This window comes from Pseudophryne corroboree, chromosome 2, assembly GCF_028390025.1.
Source record: "Pseudophryne corroboree isolate aPseCor3 chromosome 2, aPseCor3.hap2, whole genome shotgun sequence".
NCBI lineage: Eukaryota > Metazoa > Chordata > Amphibia > Anura > Myobatrachidae > Pseudophryne > Pseudophryne corroboree.
In genome coordinates, this window is record NC_086445.1 from 129,729,998 (window position 1) to 129,751,134 (window position 21,137).

Here is a 21,137-nt window from a genome sequence, read left to right on the forward strand (position 1 = left end):
GGGTTTCCTCCACTTCCTCTGATCCCAAGAATTCTAAAAAGAATAAAAAGGGAAAAGGTTCAAGCAATATTAATTGCTCCGGACTGGCCAAGAAGGGCCTGGTACACGGATCTTCTGGAGATGCTCCTCAAAGACCTGTGGCCTCTACCTCTTCTGCAACAGGGCCCGCTTGTCTATCAAGACTTACCGCGGCTACGTTTAACGGCATGGAAGTTGAACGGCTGATTCTAGCCAGGAGAGGGATCCCTGACAAGGTCATCCTGACTATGATCCATTCCAGGAAGGGAGTAACGTCTAAACATTGCCACCGTATTTGGAAGAAATATGTCTCTTGGTGTGAGAGCAGAAAATATTCTGCAGTGGAATCTCATCTGGGACATTTCCTGCAGTCGGATGTGGATGTGGGCCTGCGTCTGGGCTCCATAAAAGTCCAGATTTTGGCCTTGTCAATTTTATTCCAGAAACAATTGGCTTCTCTCCCTGAGGTCCAGACTTTCTTGAAAGGTGTTCTACAAATCCAACCTCCCTTTGTGCCTCCCACGGCACCTTGGGATCTCAATTTGGTGTTGCAGTTCCTCCAATCGGGCTAGTTTGAAACGTTACAGGAGGTAGATGTAAAGTACCTGACGTGGAAGACCGTCACACTGTTGGCCTTGGCTTCAGCAAGACGTGTGTCGGAGCTGGGGGCTTTGTCTCACAAAAGTCCCTATTTAATTTTCCATGAGGACACAGCTGAACACAGAACTCGTCAGCAATTTCTTCCTTAAGTGGTGTCTGCATTTCACATCAACCAAACTATTGTGGTTCCGGTGGTTACCGACACCTCTGCTACTTAAAAGTCTTTGGATGTTGTAAGGGCTTTGAAGGTGTATGTAAAACGTACAGCTCGTCACAGAAAATCAGACTCGCTGTTTGTTCTTTATGATCCCAATAAGATTAGGTGTCCTGCTTCGAAGCAGTCAATTGCACGCTGGATCAGGCTCACTATCCAGCATGCTTATTCCACGGCACGATTGCCGATTCCAAAATTTGTGAGACCCACTCTACTAGGTCAGGGGGTTCTTCTTGGGCAGCTGCCCGGGGTGTCAGCTTTACAGCTCTGCTGAGCAGCTACTTGGTCAGGTTTGAACACGTTTGCAAAGTTTTACAAGTTCGATACTTTGGCCTCTGACGACCTTCAGTTTGGTCAATCGGTTCTGCAGGAACCTCAGCACTCTCCCTCCCGGTTTGGGAGCTTTGGTACTTTCCCCATGGTACTAAATGGATTCCAAGTATCCCCTAGGACGTAAGAGAAAATAGGAATTTAGTTACCTACCAGTAATTCCTTTTCTCATAGTCTGGAGTGGATACTGGGGAATCCTAGTACTGTGGGCATAGAGCGGTCCGCAGGAGCATCTGGCACATGTAAAACTCTGTTGTGTGCTGACTCCTCCCTCTATGCCCCTCCCCATGACCCAGTCTTATTAAACAGTGCACTAGGAGACAGAACATACTTCGAAGAAGGCATATATCATAATAACAGGTGTGGTAACATAGCAACACACAACCGCATAACCAACAGGTAATAACATCAACAAAACTATTCAAGAAAATGTTGATGTAAACCGGTAATTTAGCCACTGAAAATGAGAGACTGCAACAAGCAGCCCCTACCAACATAGAAACCAGTAAGCAGGAACGAAGCACTGAGGCGGGCGCCCAGTATCCACTCCGGACTACGAGAAAAGGAATTACTGGTAGGTAACTAGATTCCTATTTTCTCTAAACATCCTTCGTGGATACTGAGGAATCCAAGTACTGTGGGGAAGTCCCAAAGCTCCCAAAACGGGTGGAAGAGTGCTGAGACCCCTGTAAAACCACCTGACCAAACTGAGGGTCATCCTCGGTCAGGGTATCAAACTTATAAAACTTAACAAAGGTGTTCGTACCCGACCAGTAACTGCTCGGCACAATTGTAAAGTCGAGACCCCCCTGGGCACCCGCCAAGGATGAACCCATCGATCTTGTCGAGTGGGCATGAACTGACTTTGGAACCGGCAAAGCGGCCGAAGAATAGGCCTGTTGAATAGTCGACCGAAGCCATCTAGCAATGGACTGTTTAGAATCAGGTCGACCAATCTTGGTCGCATCATACAAAACAAACAGTGAGTCTGTTTTCCTGTTACGAGCAGTCCTATTAAAATAAATTTTGAGTGCCCTGACCACGTCCAAAGAACGGGAGGCAGCAGAGGTGTCACCTAACACAGGAACCACTATTGGCTGATTGACATGAAAAGCTGACACCACCTTAGGCAAAAACTGCGGGCGAGTCCTAAGCTCCACCCTGTTCTCATGAAATACCAAATAAGGGCTCCTACAAGATAAAGCCCCCCAACTCCGAGACACATCTAGCCGAGGCCAGGGCCAAGAACGTGCCTGTCTTCCACGTAAGGTATCTCAACTCCACCTTTTGTAAAGGTTCAAACCAATCAGATTGGAGAAAGGACAACACCACATTCAAATGCTACGGAGCCTTGGGAGAAACAAACTGTGTCTGTATACGCAGAACTCCCTGTAAAAAAGGTCTGCCCCTCAGGCAACGACGCCAGTTGTTTCTGAAAGAAAATCGAAAGAGCTGAGATTTGGACCTTGATGGAACCCAAACGGAGACCCAGGTCTACTCCTGCTTGCAGGAAGAGGAGAAACCTACTAAGGCTGAACTCCACGGGAGGGTAACCCTTATTTTTGCACCACTCCACATACTTTTTCCAAATACGGTGGTAGTGCTTTGACGTTACCCTTTTTCGGGCCTGAAGCAAGGCAGCAATCACCAGGGGATCAAACCCCTTCTTCCTCAATATTGCCCTTTCAACTTACACGCCGTCAAATGCAGCCGCTGTAAGTCTGGATAAACGAAAATAGGATTTTATTACCTACCGGTAAATCCTTTTCTCTTAGTCCGTAGAGGATGCTGGGGTCACATTCAGAACCATGAGGTATAGACGGGATCCACAGGAGACATGGTGTTAGGGTCTCCTGCCCTGTGCTGCCACGTCGTCATGGCAACCGGGAGACAAGTGCTAGTGGAGTAACCTGAGCGCAGCTGATACTCCGGTTCGGGTCTTTTGCTGTGCAGTGGTTATAGGCTCTGTGCACGGCAGGGGATCCGGTGCTGGTTTTTGTGCTCACAGTCTGTGAGGTCTGAGTGGGGCGTGGACAGCACCTGCTTTATAAGGCCTCTTTTCAGGGTAAGCAGATGCTGCTGAATCTCTGTTGGTTAGTCAGTTCATGAAAGTTAGCCAGTACTGTGTAGCTTTGTATTTGTTTGTTGCTTACTGCAAATAGGCCTGGGGATTTGGTATTACACTCTGCCAATCCAGACCTAGCAGTAAGACTGGAGTCAGTCGTTTAGCTTGCTGGGGTTCTGTTATTACTCTGTGAACTTAGCAAGTTTGCGGCTGTATTCTAACACTTGCCTGTCTAATCCTGTCTCACTGTGCTAGGTGTCAGGGGTCAGTTTAGTGGCAGTAAGCTTAAACCTGTGCACTGCAAGTGAGAATCAGGATTGTGGAGGCTCTCCTTGTGTCTATCATTCCATCTCTGACCAAGGAGTTTACTGCCACACCCGTTGGTAACCCTTTAGGGTTTTGCTGTTGCCCTTAGCAACAGCATTTCGGGTTCTCTACGTATTAAAACACAACATCTTGCTTTTTACATCTGAGCAGTTCTAATACAAGGGAGATACCCAGTTCCTTAGCCTCTGGGCTTCTCTGTTCACTGTGTGTGTATTTTGTTACCCTATCACCTTCTGTGTACGTTATGTCATATTCCCCAGTTTGTCTGTGAGTCCATTTGTTTTGCATAACAGTTCAAACACCAGTACATTCCTGCAGACACTGGAGTGCATAACAGTTCTGACACTAGTACTTTCCTGCAGGCACTGGTGTGCATAACATATTCAGCAGCCTAATACTCCTGTTGAAATTTTGTGGGAATATGGAGCATACCCCTCAAAATACGTTGCAACAGGTGGTCGATCAGGTTCAGGTCCTGACTCGGCAATTTAATGATTTGTCCATTAAAATGCACACCTCCCAGGCTGCTGGCGGAGCTCCCGCAGCAGCAGCACCTGCAGGGGTTAAGGAGCCGAAAGTAAATCTCCCGGATCGTTTTTCTGGAGATCGCTTGCAGTTCTTTTGTTTCAAGGAGAGCTGCAAGCTATACTTCCGGCTTAGGCCTCAGTCTTCTGGGTCGGAGATTCAGCGGGTGGGCATAGTGATTTCCTTGCTACAAGGAGACCCACGGGTCTGGGCATATGGGTTGCAGCCTGACTGTCCGTCGCTTAAAAGTGTTGATGCTTTTTTTACGGCACTGGGCATGTTGTATGATGACCCTGACAAGACGGCCTCAGCCGAGGCTCAGATTTCGATCCTTAAGCAAGGGCGAAGGCCAGTTGAGGTTTACTGTACGGAGTTTCGGAGGTTGGCCCATGATACCCAGTGGAATGACCCAGCCCTGAGACACCAGTACCGAAGAGGTCTTTCTAACCAGATAAAGGACCAACTGGTACAATATCCCTTGCCTGATAGCTTGGATCAGCTCATGCAGTTATCCATCCGGGTGGATAGATGGCTGAGAGAGCGTAGGCTTGAAAGGGAGACTGAGATTTCCTTCCTTCCCAAGGGAACCTCAGACTCTGAGGAATTTTCTGAGGAGCCTATGCAGATTGGGGCTACCCGCCTCTCCTCGCGTGAGAAGACGCGGAGGAGACAGCAGGGGTTGTGTTTGTACTGTGGGAATAAAGGTCATGTGGTAGTATCATGCCCAGAAAAGCCGGAAAACTTCAGGGCCTGAGGGTGATGGGAAATATCCTGTCAGGCCAGAAGTCAGAATTTCCCAAGAAGACTTTTATCATTCCGGTGACCTTGAAGATCCTCGGTCAAACTGTCAAGACTGAGGCCTTTGTGGACAGTGGGGCCGACGGGGTTTTTATGGACCGCCAATTCGCCCTAAAACACTCTGTTCCCTTAGTACCCTTGGCATCGGAAATTGAGATTTGTGGGTTAAACGGGGAACCATTATCCCAAGGTAAAATTACCTCTTGCACTAGCCAGATTTCTTTGTTTATTGGAGCCACACACTCTGAAAAATTGTCCTTTTATGTGACTGTCTGTACTTTTGCCCCATTGGTGTTGGGGTTACCCTGGTTAAGGGCCCACAATCCTCAATTTGACTGGGTCTCTGGGGAGATTCTTAGTTGGGGTACTGATTGTTTCAGGAGTTGCTTGAGCCTTCCAGTCAGGCTCTCGCAGCTAAGTTTGCCAGGATTGCCAGGGTGTTATGCAGATTTTGCGGACGTGTTCTCCAAAAAAGTTGCAGAGGTACTACCTCCCCATCGCCCCTATGACTGTGCCATTGATGTGTTGCCAAATGCTAAGCTTCCCAAGAGCAGGTTGTACTCCCTGTCACGTCCTGAGACTCAGGCTATGGCAGAGTACATTCAGGAGAACTTGGCTAAGGGATTTATCAGACCTTCACAGTCTCCAGTTGGGTCGGGGTTCTTCTTCGTGGGTAAAAAGGACGGTTCGTTGCGACCCTGCATCGACTTCAGGGAATTGAACCGTATCACGATTAAAAACTCATACCCACTGCCTCTCATTTCGGTCTTGTTTGACCAGCTTCGTACTGCCACCATTTTTTCTAAGATTGACCTACGCGGTGCGTACAATCTAATCCGAATAAGAGAGGGGGATGAATGGAAGACTGCCTTTAATACCCACTCAGGGCATTATGAATATTTGGTGATGCCTTTTGGGCTCTGTAATGCCCCGGCAGTCTTCCAGGATTTCATGAATGATGTGCTCAGGGAATATTTGGATAGATTCTTAGTTGTATACTTAGATGACATCCTAATCTTCTCCCATTCCCTGGAGGAACATCGGAAGCATGTACGCTTAGTCCTCCAGAAACTCAGAGACCACCGGCTTGGGGCGAAGCTGGAGAAGTGCGAATTTGAAGTTCAGCAAATCGCATTTCTAGGATATATTATCTCCCCAGAAGGTTTCCAAATGGAGGGTTCCAAGGTACAGGCAGTCCTGGATTGGGTGCAGCCCACTAGTTTGAAGGCGCTTCAGCGTTTCCTGGGCTTTGCGAATTTTTATAGACGATTTATCGCTGGATTTTCGTCTATAGTGGCGCCCTTGGTGGCACTCACTAAGAAAGGGGCGGATGTTGCTCACTGGTCTTGTGAGGCTAAAGCGGCTTTTGCCCGTCTCAAAAGGGCATTTGTTTCGGCCAAGGTGCTGCGACACCCAGATCCAGAGCGTCCTTTTGTGGTGGAGGTGGATGCCTCTGAGATGGGTATTGGGGCAGTGCTTTCTCAGATGGGAGTGTCTGATAATCGCCTTCATCCCTGTGCTTACTTTTCCCGTAAATTTTCGCCTGCCGAGATGAATTATGACGTGGGTAACCGGGAATTGTTGGCTATTAAGGATGCACTCGAGGAGTGGAGACACTGGCTTGAGGGGGCTAAGTTTGTGGTCTCAGTTCTCACTGACCATAAGAATCTGGCATATTTAGAGTCAGCGAAGCGTCTCAATGCCAGGCAGGCACGATGGGCTTTGTTTTTTGCTCGCTTTAATTTTTTGATAACATATCGCCCTGGGTCAAAAAACATCAAGGCTGATGCGCTCTCGCGGAGTTTTGCTCCAATCCAGGAGACCACCGAGGAGCCGTTGCCCATTGTTTCCCCATCATGTATTAAAGTGGGCATTACCCAGGACCTCTTATCATTAGTCCTTAGAGCACAGGAGCAGGCTCCTCCAGACCTTCCGGTAGGTCTTTTGTTTGTGCCTCCTAGGTTAAGACAGCGAGTGTTCCTGGAATTCCATGCCAAGAAGTCGGCAGGTCACCCGGGTATTGCCAGAACTCGGGAGTTGCTATCTAGGGCGGTGTGGTGGCCCTCGGTGGCTAAGGATGTGGATCAGTGGGTTCGGGCATGTGACATCTGTGCCCGAAATAAGACTCCTAGAGGGGTTCCTGTTGGCCCATTACATCCACTCTCTATCCCATCTAAGCCATGGACCCACATTTCAATGGATTTTGTGGTGGACTTGCCCAAATCCTCGGGGATGACAGCCATCTGGGTTGTCGTTGACAGGTTTTCGAAGATGGCGCACTTCGTTCCACTGGTTGGGCTGCCATCAGCCAGACGCCTGTCTGAATTATTTATGCTGCATGTTGTGCGTCTCCACGGGTTGCCACTTGATGTGGTCTCTGACCGCGGATCCCAGTTTGTGGCCAAATTCTGGAGGGCATTTTGTTCCGATCTCCAGATTTCTGTCAGCTTGTCGTCAGGCTACCATCCGCAGTCTAATGGGCAGACTGAAAGGGTGAACCAGTCCTTGGAGCAGTTCCTCAGGTGTTATGTCTCCAAGTGTCAGACTGACTGGGTTGCTCATCTGTCCATGGCGGAGTTTGCCTATAACAACGCGGCTCACTCTGCTACAGGGATCTCTCCCTTCCTTTGTGTGTATGGGCATCATCCTAAGGCCAATTCTTTTGACCCCCTGGACTCCACGCCTGGTGGTTCCTCTGTGGTTTCGGTCCTTAGAGGTATTTGGCGGAAAGTGAAGAAAGCCCTTGTATCTGTGTCATTAGTGACCAAAAGGGTTTTTGATAAGCGGAAAAGACCCTGCAGCTTCAAATTAGGAGACTTCGTCTGGTTGTCTACCAAGAATTTGAAGTTGAGACAGCCATCTCATAAGTTAGGGCCCCGGTTCATCGGCCCTTATAAGATCACCAGGGTTATCAATCCGGTGGCATTTCAGTTAGATCTGCCCCGTTCTTTGGGTATCAATAAAACATTTCATTGTTCCCTTTTAAAACGGGCGATTAGTAATCCTTCCTCCAGTGGAAGACCTTCCCCTCTTCTGATACGTGGCCAGAGGGAGTTTGTTGTTGAAAGGATTCTTGACTCCAAGGTGGTTCGGGGTCGGCTGTCATTTTTGGTGCACTGGAAGGGGTATGGCCCGGAGGAGCGGTCGTGGGTGCGCAGTTGTGATCTTCATGCCCCCAGACTGATACGCTCTTTCTTCTCGCAGTTCCCCGATAAACCCGGTGGTAGGGGTTCTTTGACCCCTCGTCAGAGGGGGGGTACTGTTAGGGTCTCCTGCCCTGTGCTGCCACGTCGTCATGGCAACCGGGAGACAAGTGCTAGTGGAGTAACCTGAGCGCAGCTGATACTCCGGTTCGGGTCTTTTGCTGTGCAGTGGTTATAGGCTCTGTGCACGGCAGGGGATCCGGTGCTGGTTTTTGTGCTCACAGTCTGTGAGGTCTGAGTGGGGCGTGGACAGCACCTGCTTTATAAGGCCTCTTTTCAGGGTAAGCAGATGCTGCTGAATCTCTGTTGGTTAGTCAGTTCATGAAAGTTAGCCAGTACTGTGTAGCTTTGTATTTGTTTGTTGCTTACTGCAAATAGGCCTGGGGATTTGGTATTACACTCTGCCAATCCAGACCTAGCAGTAAGACTGGAGTCAGTCGTTTAGCTTGCTGGGGTTCTGTTATTACTCTGTGAACTTAGCAAGTTTGCGGCTGTATTCTAACACTTGCCTGTCTAATCCTGTCTCACTGTGCTAGGTGTCAGGGGTCAGTTTAGTGGCAGTAAGCTTAAACCTGTGCACTGCAAGTGAGAATCAGGATTGTGGAGGCTCTCCTTGTGTCTATCATTCCATCTCTGACCAAGGAGTTTACTGCCACACCCGTTGGTAACCCTTTAGGGTTTTGCTGTTGCCCTTAGCAACAGCATTTCGGGTTCTCTACGTATTAAAACACAACATCTTGCTTTTTACATCTGAGCAGTTCTAATACAAGGGAGATACCCAGTTCCTTAGCCTCTGGGCTTCTCTGTTCACTGTGTGTGTATTTTGTTACCCTATCACCTTCTGTGTACGTTATGTCATATTCCCCAGTTTGTCTGTGAGTCCATTTGTTTTGCATAACAGTTCAAACACCAGTACATTCCTGCAGACACTGGAGTGCATAACAGTTCTGACACTAGTACTTTCCTGCAGGCACTGGTGTGCATAACACATGGGCACTTTAAGACTTTCAAAGGATGTGAACTGGCTTCTCCCTCTATGCCCCTCCTCCAGACTCCAGTTATAGGAACTGTGCCCAGGGAGACAGACATTTCGAGGAAAGGAATTATTGTTAAACCACGGTGAGCATCTTACCAGCTCACACCTCAAGCATGCCGCAGAACGTGGCATTCAACAGAATACAAGCCAACGGCATGAACGATTGCAGCAACATGCTGAATCGTACCATAAATCCAGCGTGCAATAGTCTGCTTGGAAGCAGGGCACCCAATCTTGTTGGAAGCAAACCGGACAAACAGGGCCTCTGTTTTCCTAATCTGAGCCGGTCTGGCGACATAAATCTTCAAAGCTCTGATCATCTAGAAACTTTGACTCAACGAAGGCGTCAGTGGCCACAGGCACCACAATAGGTTGGTTCATGTGGAAAGATGAAACCACCTTCGGCAGAAATTGATGACGTGTCCTCAATTCTGCTCCATCTTCATGGAAGATCAAATAAGGGCTCTTGTGAGACAAGGCCGCTAACTCAGACACCCGCCTTGCAGAAGTCAAGGCCAACAGGATGACCACTTTTCAAGTGGGGAACTTCAACTCCACCTTCTGTAAAGGTGCAAACCAATGTGATGGAAGGAACTGCAACACCACATTAAGATCCCACGGTGCCACAGGAGGCACAAATGGAGGTTGGATGTGCAACACGCCTTTCACCAAAGTCTGAACTTCTGGAAGGGAGGCCAATTGTTTCTGAAAGAAACCGATAAGGCTGAAATCTGTACCTTAATTGAGCCCAATTTTAGGCCCGCATCCACACCTGCTTGTAGAATATGGAGAAAACATCCTAGCTGAAATTCTTCCGTAGGAGCCGTCTTGGATTCACACCAAGAAACATATTTTCTCCAAATACGGTGGTAATGTTTAGACGTTACCCTTTTTCTGTCTTGAATAGGTGTGGTAACAACTTCACTGGGAATACCCTCACGGCTAGGATTTTGTGCTTAACAGTCATGCCGTCAAACGTAGCCACGGTAAGCCTTGATACACGCACGGCCCCCTACTATGGTCCTCACGCAGAGGAAGAGGGCAGGGATCTCCTATGAGTAATTCCAGAAGATCTAGATATCAAGCCCTCCTTGGCCAATCTGGGACAATGAGGATTGTTCGAATCTTTGTTCTTCTTATGATTTTTAGAACTTTTGGAATGAGAGGAAATAGAGAGAATCCATACACCGACTGAAACACCCACGGTGTCACCAGTGCATCCACTGCTATTGTTTGAGGTCTCTCGACCTGGAACAATATCTCTGAAGCTTCTTGTTGAGACGAGATGCCATCATGTCTACTTGAGGAAACTCCCCAATGACTTGTCACCTCAGCGAAGACCTCTTGGTGGAGGCCTCACTCTCCTGGATGGAGATCGTGTCTGCTGAAGAAGTCCCTGGAATGAAGATTGCTGACAGAGCGTTTGTTGTCTTTCCATCCCGCGGAGAACCTTTGTGGCTTCTGCCATCGCTGCTCTGCTTTTTGTTCTGCCTTCGCGGTTTATGTACGCTACTGCTGTTACATCGTCCGACTGGATCAATACGGGCAGATCGCGAAGAAGATGTTCCGCTTGCAGAAGGCCGTTGTAAATGGCCCTTAACTCCAGAACGTTTATGTGGAGACAAGTTTCTTGACTTGACCATCTTCCTTGGAAGATTTTCCTCCGTGTGACTGCACCCCAGCCTCGGAGGCTTGCATCCGTGGTTACCAGGATCCAGTCCTGGATCCCGAACCTGCGCCCCTCTAGGAGGTGAGAGCTGTGTAACCATCACAAGAGTGAGATTCTGGTCTCAGAAGACAGGATAATCCTTCAGTGCATGTGTAGGTGGTATCCGGACCACTTGTCCAACAGGTCCCACTGGAACACTCTGGCATGAAATCTGCCAAACTGAATGGCCTCGTAGGCCGCAACCATCTTTCCCAGCAACCGAATGCATTGTTAAATTTACACTTTTGCTGGTTTCAGAACATGTTTGACCAGGCTCTGAAGTACTAGAGCCTTTTTCCCTGTAAGAAAAACTCTGTAGTTCTGTGTACAGTATCCTTCCCAAAAAATGACAGCCGCGTTGTTGGAATCAACTCTGCTTTTGGCAAGTTTAGGAGCCAACCATGCTGTTGAAGAACTGTCAGGGAGAGTGTAATGTTTTGCACCAACTGGTCCCTGGATCTCGCCTTTATCAGGAGATCGCCCAAATACGGGATAATCGTGACTCCATGCTTTTGAAGGAGAACCATCATTTTCGCTATTATGTCGGTGAAAAAACCTCGGAGCCGTGGATAGACCAACCAGCAACGTCTGAAACTGGTAATGACAATTCTGAATTGCAAACCTCAGTGACGCCGAGGAAAATGGAAATCTGTAAGTAGGCATCCTTTATGTCTACCGAAACAATGAAACCTCTTTCCACCAGACTGGAAATCACTGTCCTGAGAGATTCCATCTTGAATTCGAGTCTCTTTTGTAGAAATCGAAGGATTTCCGTTTAGGATTGGCCTCTGTCCGGTCTCGGGACCACGAAAAAGGCTTGATTAAACGGCTTCACCCTGTTGTAACTGGGGAACCAGGACAACGACATGATTCTGACACAATTTTTGTATTGCGTCGCATACTACCTTCCTGTTCGGAGGAGAACTGGTAAGGCCGATTTGAAAAATCGTTGAGGGGAAACGTCTCGAAAACTGCCAGTTTTCAGAATGAATCCAGAACTGACTGAAGAGTTTTTAGATGCGCCCCCACCGGTGCGGCCTCCCGCAAGAGAGCCCCAGCGTCATGCGGTGGATTTGGCAGACGCAGAGGATGATTTCTGCACCTGTGATCTTGAAGAGGCTGCGGACCTCTTCCCTCTTCCCCTTCCAATACCTGCAAAGAAAAGGGAATCTAACTTCTTGTGCATCTATTGGGTTGAAATGACGGCATCCGATAATGATGCGTCTTCATTTGTTGTGAGTGAACATAGGGCAAGAAGGTTGACTTACCTGCGGCCGTTGCCGAGATCAAATCAACTAGGCCATCATCAAACAAGGCTTCACCTTCATAGGGAAGAGGCTCCATTTCTTCTTGGAGTCAGCATCAGCATTCCATTGGTGAATGCACAACGACCTCCTAGCTGAGACCGCTATGGAATTGCCCTGTGAACCCAAGATTCCTATTTCCCCTGCAGTCTCACTTAAGCATGCTGCAGCGTCCTTGATATGACCCAACGTAAGGAGTATCCCATCTCCCTCCAGGGTATCTATATCGGATGACAAGGTATCCTACCATTTTTTAATACTACTACTCACCCATGCGCCTGCCATGGCAGGTCTGAGTAATGAACCCGTGGTTACATAGCTAGAATATAGCGTAGCTTCCTGCATACGATCCACTGGATTTGTGACATAGCCCCATGCAGAGCAGGGAGTGACTCCCACTTTATTCTGTCCGCGGCGGGAACGAACAACAACCCGAATCCTCCAGGTGATTCTTTCTCAAACAGAGCGCTCAACACATGAGATCAGCTATCAGTATATATCTATACATACATACACATACCCATACATACGTATATACATATATACATATATCAAGCCACATACATATATAGACCCTCCGTCAGGAACAGCAGGGTTCTCAGTGACGTTAATACGTCCTTCATTATACTGCTCTTTGTCAATATTGGATCTAATCAGGAAACAATCTGGTCGACATAGGAATCAGTATCCGTGTCGGTATCAGGGAGTAGCAACTGGGCAAAATAAAATTTTAGCGACCCCGAGGGGTCTGAGGGTAAAATAGCTATGATCATCACATCCTCCATAGATATTTCTACGTCTGTGTCTGGGACACAGATTTATGCAACCTTACTCTGATATGAATCACATTATCATGCACATTTTTACCCAGTCAGTTATTGGTGGTGCCGACAGGGCCACCCACACACGTCTGTGTCCCTAATATAGTTTCCTCTTGGGAAAAAACATTCTGCCAACGACATGTTGACACACATGTACCAAGTACCCACAGACACACCGGCTTATGGGAGTAATCTAACAGAGGGACACAGAGGATTTTTCAGCACACAAAACCAGAGCCAAAAATACACAGTCCGGACAATAATAAATACATATATGACAGACTTGTAGTGCTTTATATAAACAACAAGCACCCATATTGCTGCGCCACCCCCCCCTGTTTTGCACCCTGAACTTTGTCAGCAGTGAAGGAAGGACCAGCGTCTCCCTGAGAAGAAAAAATAGCGCTGAGCAGTGTGCTGGTGAGGTGAGGAAGAAGCCCCGCCACCGTAATGGCGCGCTTCTGTCCCGCTCATAAATAAATAATTACGCTGGCAGGGTAAGGACAGTGCCCAGGCACTAATGTCCACATGTTTGCCAGCCTTTTGTGAGGATTTATGCTGCCCAGGGTGCCCCCCCCAGCGCCCTGCACCCTTCAGTGCTGTGTTGTGTGCGAGCATGGCGCGCAGTCTGCCTTCCGCTCCGCGGTACCTCAGAAATGCCGTCACTGAAGAGAAGTCTTCTTTTCTTCTGCTACTCACCTGTCTTCTGGCTCTGTAAGGGGGTGACGGCAGGCTGCGGGAGTGAGCATCTAGGCGTACCGAGCGATCATCACCCTCAGGAGCTAATGGTGTCCTGTCAGCCAGAAGCAGAGCCCTCGAACTCACTAGAAGTGGGTCATACTTCTCTCCCCTAAGTCCCACGAAGCAGAGAGACTGTTGCTAGCAGCCTCCCTGAAAATAAAAAACCTAACATAAGTCTTTTCAGAGAAATTCAGTAGAGCTCCCCTGTAGTGTGTCCAGTCTCTCTGGGCACAATTCTAAAACTGGAGTCTGGAGGAGGGGCATAGAGGGAGGAGCCAGTTCACACCCTTTGAAAGTCTTAAAGTGCCCATGTCTCCTGCGGATCCCGTCTATACCAGATGGTTCTGAATGTGACCCCAGCATCCTCTAGGACGTATGCGAAAGGACCTTGCTGTAGCAGATCCCTGTTCAGAGGGAGCGGCCACGGATCCTCCAGAGACAGGTCTAGGAGATGACAGTGCACCTTTGGGTATGGATTGGTTGGTGTAATTGTTTCATAATTTAAGTATACACACCCAATGAAGTCAGGCAGAAAAGCATAAGCAAAGTTTTGTTTACTTCTCATAATGTTCCTCATATGTCTACATCACAATAAGGTTTTTGCATAAACATATAAACATAATATAATGTTCATAAGGACAATCTTCATATTTCTACAGTAGGAAAGAGACGCAGCACAGCCAGGCCACAACCCACACTGCCAAGAGATGCAGATGCTGGCGATGCAGGTAAGAATTTAGTGTATACACATATTCTGAAAACACATAGAAATTCAGAATTATAATGTTTATATTATCATATAGGTCCTCGGATCGTCTCCATTAGATGGGTACCAAGAGACGCCGGCTTGAGGCGGAATCTCCACCCGCATCCTCACCACCACAACGGCGCATCTCTACTGTGTTGGCCTAGCCACCACAAGCCATTTTGGCCAGTCCACAAAGCGAGGAACCACAATCCCCTCAGCTGTCTGGTGAGTAAACATAACAATTAATTTTATATTCTTTAAAAAACAGTGTTTGTGCACACCCAAAAAAAATGTGTTTAAAAAAACACTCATCCTTGTATTAATCCCCAACAGCAAACACATGGGGGTAACGTTAGTAAGATGTTTTTTTTTTTTTTTTTTAGATGTGATGTTGGCCATAGCAACCAATCTTTGTTTTTGTTTTTGTGCTAGAAACAGCTACATAAATGTTAAGTCGAATCCGATTGTTTGGCATGGCCAACATCACCAGTTCTAAACATTGCCCACCTTAATACATTTTCAACCATATTTTGAAATACATTTATTTGCACTATATTTAATCAAGTTTTGGCCACACCACTGACTGCCTTGAACAATGTATGCGTGTATTGCTCAACACATTTAATGTATTGTGTGTGTTTTACAAAAGTAAGCTTCATACACAATGTGTAAATGTTGTAATTTTTATTTGTTAGAGTTCTTCGTGTTAGCACATTAATTATGGCTCAGAGTCCAACAATTCCCTGAAACATTTTTGAACTGAGTAGGGAACGTAAGAAGCCACATTTCTCTAACGTCCTAGTGGATGCTGGGGACTCCGTCAGGACCATGGGGATTAGCGGCTCCGCAGGAGACAGGGCACAAAAATAAAGCTTTAGGATCAGGTGGTGTGCACTGGCTCCTCCCCCTATGACCCTCCTCCAAGCCTCAGTTAGGTTTTTGTGCCCGTCCGAGCAGGGTGCAATCTAGGTGGCTCTCCTAAAGAGCTGCTTAGAAAAAGTTTTTAGGTTTTTTATTTTCAGTGAGTCCTGCTGGCAACAGGCTCACTGCATCGAGGGACTTAGGGGAGAGAAGTCAACTCACCTGCGTGCAGGATGGATTGGCTTCTTAGGCTACTGGACACCATTAGCTCCAGAGGGATCGAACACAGGCCCAGCCATGGAGTCCGGTCCCGGAGCCGCGCCGCCGACCCCCCTTGCAGATGCCGAAGATGGAAGAGGTCCAGAAGCAGGCGGCAGAAGACTTTTCAGTCTTCCTGAGGTAGCGCACAGCACTGCAGCTGTGCGCCATTGTTGTCAGCACACTTCACACAGCGGTCACGGAGGGTGCAGGGCGCTGGGGGGGCGCCCTGGGCAGCAATGTATAATACCTTTTTATGGCTAAAAATACATCACATATAGCCCTTGAGGCTATATGGATGTATTTAACCCGTGCCAGATCTCACAAACTCCGGAGAAGAGCCCGCCGAAATAGGGGGCGGGGCTTATTCTCCTCAGCACACAGCGCCATTTTCCTGCTCAGCTCCGCTGTGAGGAAGGCTCCCAGGACTCTCCCCTGCACTGCACTACAGAAACAGGGTAAAACAGAGAGGGGGGGCACTTTTTTTGGCGATATTACTATATTTAAGCTGCTATAAGGATACAACACTTATATAGGGTTGTTCCCATATATATTATAGCGCTTGGGTGTGTGCTGGCAAACTCTCCCTCTGTCTCCCCAAAGGGCTAGTGGGGTCCTGTCTTCAATAGAGCATTCCCTGTGTGTCTGCTGTGTGTCGGTACGTGTGTGTCGACATGTATGAGGACGATGTTGGTGTGGAGGATGAGCAATTGCCGGTAATGGTGATGTCACCCCCCAGGGAGTCGACACCGGAATGGATGGCTTTGTTTATGGAATTACGTGATAATGTCAGCACATTACAAAAATCAGTTGACGACATGAGACGGCCGGAAAACCAGTTAGTACCTGCCCAGGCGTCTCAGACACCGTCAGGGGCTGTAAAACGCCCTTTACCTCAGTCGGTCGACACAGACCCAGACACGGACACTGAATCTAGTGTCGACGGTGAAGAAACAAACGTATTTTCCAGTAGGGCCACACGTTATATGATCACGGCAATGAAGGAGGCTTTGCATATCTCTGATACTACAAGTACCACAAAAAGGGGTATTATGTGGGGGGTGAAAAAACTACCTGTAGTTTTTCCTGAATCAGAGGAATTGAATGATGTATGTGATGAAGCGTGGGTTAACCCAGATAGAAAAGTGCTAATTTCAAAAAAGTTATTGGCATTATACCCTTTCCCGCCAGAGGTTAGGGCGCGCTGGGAAACACCCCCTAAGGTGGATAAGGCGCTCACACGCTTATCAAAACAAGTGGCGTTACCGTCTCCTGATACGGCCGCCCTCAAGGATCCAGCTGATAGGAGGCTGGAAACTACCCTAAAAAGTATATACACACATACTGGTGTTATACTGCGACCAGCCATCGCCTCAGCCTGGATGTGCAGTGCTGGGGTGGTCTGGTCGGATTCCCTGACTGAAAATATTGATACCTTGGATAGGGACAGTATTTTACAGACTTTAGAGCAATTAAAGGATGCTTTTCTTTATATGCGAGATGCTCAGAGGGATATTTGCACTCTGGCATCGAGAGTAAGTGCGATGTCCATATCTGCCAGAAGAAGTTTATGGACACGACAGTGGTCAGGTGATGCGGATTCCAAACGGCATATGGAAGTATTGCCGTATAAAGGGGAGGAATTATTTGGCGTCGGTCTATCGGATTTGGTGGCCACGGCAACTGCCGGGAAATCCACTTTTTTACCTCAGACCCCCTCCCAACAGAAAAAGACACCGTCTTTTCAGCCGCAGTCCTTTCGGTCCTATAAGAACAAGCGGGCAAAAGGACAGTCATATCTGCCCAGAGGCAGAGGAAAGGGTAAGAGAGGGCAGCAAGCAGCTCCTTCCCAGGAACAGAAGCCCTCCGCGGGTTCTGCAAAGCCCTCAGCATGACGCTGGGGCTTTACAAGCGGACTCAGGAACGGTGGGGGGTCGACTCAAGAATTTCAGCGCGCAGTGGGCTTGCTCACAGGTGGACCCCTGGATCCTGCAGGTAGTATCTCAGGGTTACAGGTTGGAATTCGAGAAGTCTCCCCCTCGCCGGTTCCTAAAGTCTGCTTTGCCAACGTCTCCCTCAGACAGGGCGACAGTATTGGAAGCCATTCACAAGCTGTTTTTTCAGCAGGTGATAGTCAAGGTACCCCTCCTACAACAGGGAAAGGGGTATTACTCCACGCTATTTGTGGTACCGAAGCCGGACGGCTCGGTAAGACCTATTCTAAATCGGAAATCTTTGAACCTGTACATACAAAAATTCAAGTTCAAGATGGAATCACTCAGAGCAGTGATAGCGAATCTGGAAGAAGGGGACTTTATGGTGTCCCTGGACATAAAAGATGCTTACCTGCATGTCCCAATTTGCCCTTCACATCAAGGGTACCTCAGGTTCGTGGTGCAAAAGTGTCATTATCAGTTTCAGACGCTGCCGTTTGGATTGTCCACGGCACCTCGGGTCTTTACCAAGGTAATGGCTGAAATGATGATTCTTCTGCGAAGAAGAGGCGTATTAATTATCCCTTACTTGGACGATCTCCTGATAAGGGCAAGGTCCAGAGAACAGCTGGAGGACGGAGTAGCACTAACCCAAGTAGTGCTGCAACAACACGGGTGGATTCAGAATTTTCCAAAATCTCAGTTGACCCCGACAACACGTCTGCTGTTCCTGGGAATGATTCTGGACACGGTTCAGAAAAAGGTGTTTCTTCCGGAGGAGAAAGCCAAGGAGTTATCCGAACTTGTCAGGAACCTCCTAAAACCAGGAAAAGTGTCTGTGCATCAATGCACAAGAGTCCTGGGAAAGATGGTGGCTTCTTACGAAGCAATCCCATTCGGCAGATTCCACGCACGAACTTTTCAGTGGGATCTGCTGGACAAATGGTCCGGATCGCATCTGCAGATGCATCAGCGGATAACCTTATCGCCACGGACAAGGGTGTCTCTTCTGTGGTGGTTGCAGAGTGCTCATCTGTTAGAAGGCCGCAGATTCGGCATACAGGACTGGGTCCTGGTGACCACGGATGCCAGTCTGAGAGGCTGGGGAGCGGTCACACAGGGAAGAAACTTCCAGGGAGTATGGTCAAGCCTGGAGATGTCTCTTCACATAAATATACTGGAGCTAAGAGCGATTTACAATGCTCTAAGCCTGGCAAAACCCCTGCTTCAGGGTCAGCCGGTGTTGATCCAGTCGGACAACATCACGGCAGTCGCCCACGTAAACAGACAGGGCGGCACAAGAAGCAGGAGAGCAATGGCAGAAGCTGCAAGGATTCTTCGCTGGGCGGAAGATCATGTGATAGCACTGTCAGCAGTGTTCATTCCGGGAGTGGACAACTGGGAAGCAGACTTCCTCAGCAGACACGATCTACACCCGGGAGAGTGGGGACTTCATCCAGAAGTCTTCCACATGATTGTGAACCGTTGGGAAAAACCAAAGGTGGATATGATGGCGTCTCGCCTCAACAAAAAACTGGACAGGTATTGCGCCAGGTCAAGAGACCCTCAGGCAATAGCTGTGGACGCTCTGGTAACACCGTGGGTGTTCCAGTCAGTGTATGTGTTTCCTCCTCTGCCTCTCATACCCAAAGTACTGAGAATTATACGGCAAAGGGGAGTAAGAACGATAGAACTTGGTACCCGGAACTTCAGGAGATGCTCACGGAAAATCCGTGGCCTCTACCTCTAAGACGGGACCTGATTCAGCAGGGACCGTGTCTATTCCAAGACTTACCGCGGCTGCGTTTGACGGCGTGGCGGTTGAACGCCGAATTATAAGGGAAAAAGGCATTCCAGAAGAGGTCATTCCTACACTGGTTAAAGCCAGGAAGGAGGTGACTGCACAACATTATCACCGCATTTGGAGAAAATATGTTGCGTGGTGTGAGGCCAGGAAGGCCCCCACGGAGGAATTTCAATTGGGTCGATTCCTACATTTCCTGCAAACAGGATTGTCTATGGGCCTCAAGTTGGGGTCCATTAAGGTTCAAATTTCGGCCCTGTCGATTTTCTTCCAGAAAGAATTGGCTTCAGTTCCTGAAGTCCAGACTTTTGTAAAAGGAGTACTACATATACAGCCCCCGGTTGTGGCCCCAGTGGCTCCGTGGGACCTTAATGTAGTTTTGGATTTTCTCAAATCCCATTGGTTTGAGCCACTCAAATCGGCGGATTTGAAATATCTTACATGGAAAGTAACCATGCTACTGGCCCTGGCTTCAGCCAGGAGAGTGTCAGAATTGGCGGCTTTATCGTATAAAAGCCCATATCTGATTTTCCATTCGGACAGGGCAGAACTGCGGACGCGTCCTCATTTTCTGCCTAAGGTGGTGTCAGCGTTTCACCTGAACCAGCCTATTGTGGTGCCTGCGGCTACTAGCGATTTGGAGGATTCCAAGTTGCTGGACGTTGTCAGGGCATTGAAAATATATATTTCAAGGACGGATGGAGTCAGAAAATCTGACTCGCTGTTTATACTCTATGCACCCAACAAGCTGGGTGCTCCTGCTTCTAAGCAGACGATTGCTCGTTGGATTTGTAGCACAATTCAACTTGCACATTCTGTGGCAGGCCTGCCACAGCCTAAATCTGTCAAGGCCCATTCCACAAGGAAGGTGGGCTCATCCTGGGCGGCTGCCCGAGGGGTCTCGGCATTACAACTCTGCCGAGCAGCTACGTGGTCGGGGGAGAACACGTTTGTAAAATTCTACAAATTTGATACCCTGGCTAAAGAGGACCTGGAGTTCTCTCATTCGGTGCTGCAGAGTCATCCGCACTCTCCCGCCCGTTTGGGAGCTTTGGTATAATCCCCATGGTCCTGACGGAGTCCCCAGCATCCACTAGGACGTTAGAGAAAATAAGATTTTACTTACCGATAAATCTATTTCTCGTAGTCCGTAGTGGATGCTGGGCGCCCATCCCAAGTGCGGATTGTCTGCAATACTTGTACATAGTTATTGTTACAAAAAAATCGGGTTGTTCTTGTTGTGAGCCGTCTGTTCAGAGGCTCCTACGTTGTCATACTGTTAACTGGGTTCAGATCACAAGTTGTACGGTGTGATTGGTGTGGCTGGTATGAGTCTTACCCGGGATTCAAAATCCTTCCTTATTGTGTACGCTCGTCCGGGCACAGTATCCTAACTGAGGCTTGGAGGAGGGTCATAGGGGGAGGAGCCAGTGCACACCACCTGATCCTAAAGCTTTATTTTTGTGCCCTGTCTCCTGCGGAGCCGCTAATCCCCATGGTCCTGACGGAGTCCCCAGCATCCACTACGGACTACGAGAAATAGATTTATCGGTAAGTAAAATCTTATTATTTCTAAAAAAAAGGTGACCTAAATTTTTAAGTTTAGCCCACAATCTATTTATCATTTACAACATGAATATTAAGAAGTAATGCATGTTGACGTAAAGCTCAAACCAAACCGATGCAAAATATTAACTAAATAGTGGCTGTCTTCAACCCCATACAGAACCCACCCATCATGCCCGAGGATACCCAGCAGGAAACGGACTTGCAGGAATCGTACACACTACACCTGCAAGCGATTGATCCAAACCAGCCAACCACGCCGCAGGACATAACCCA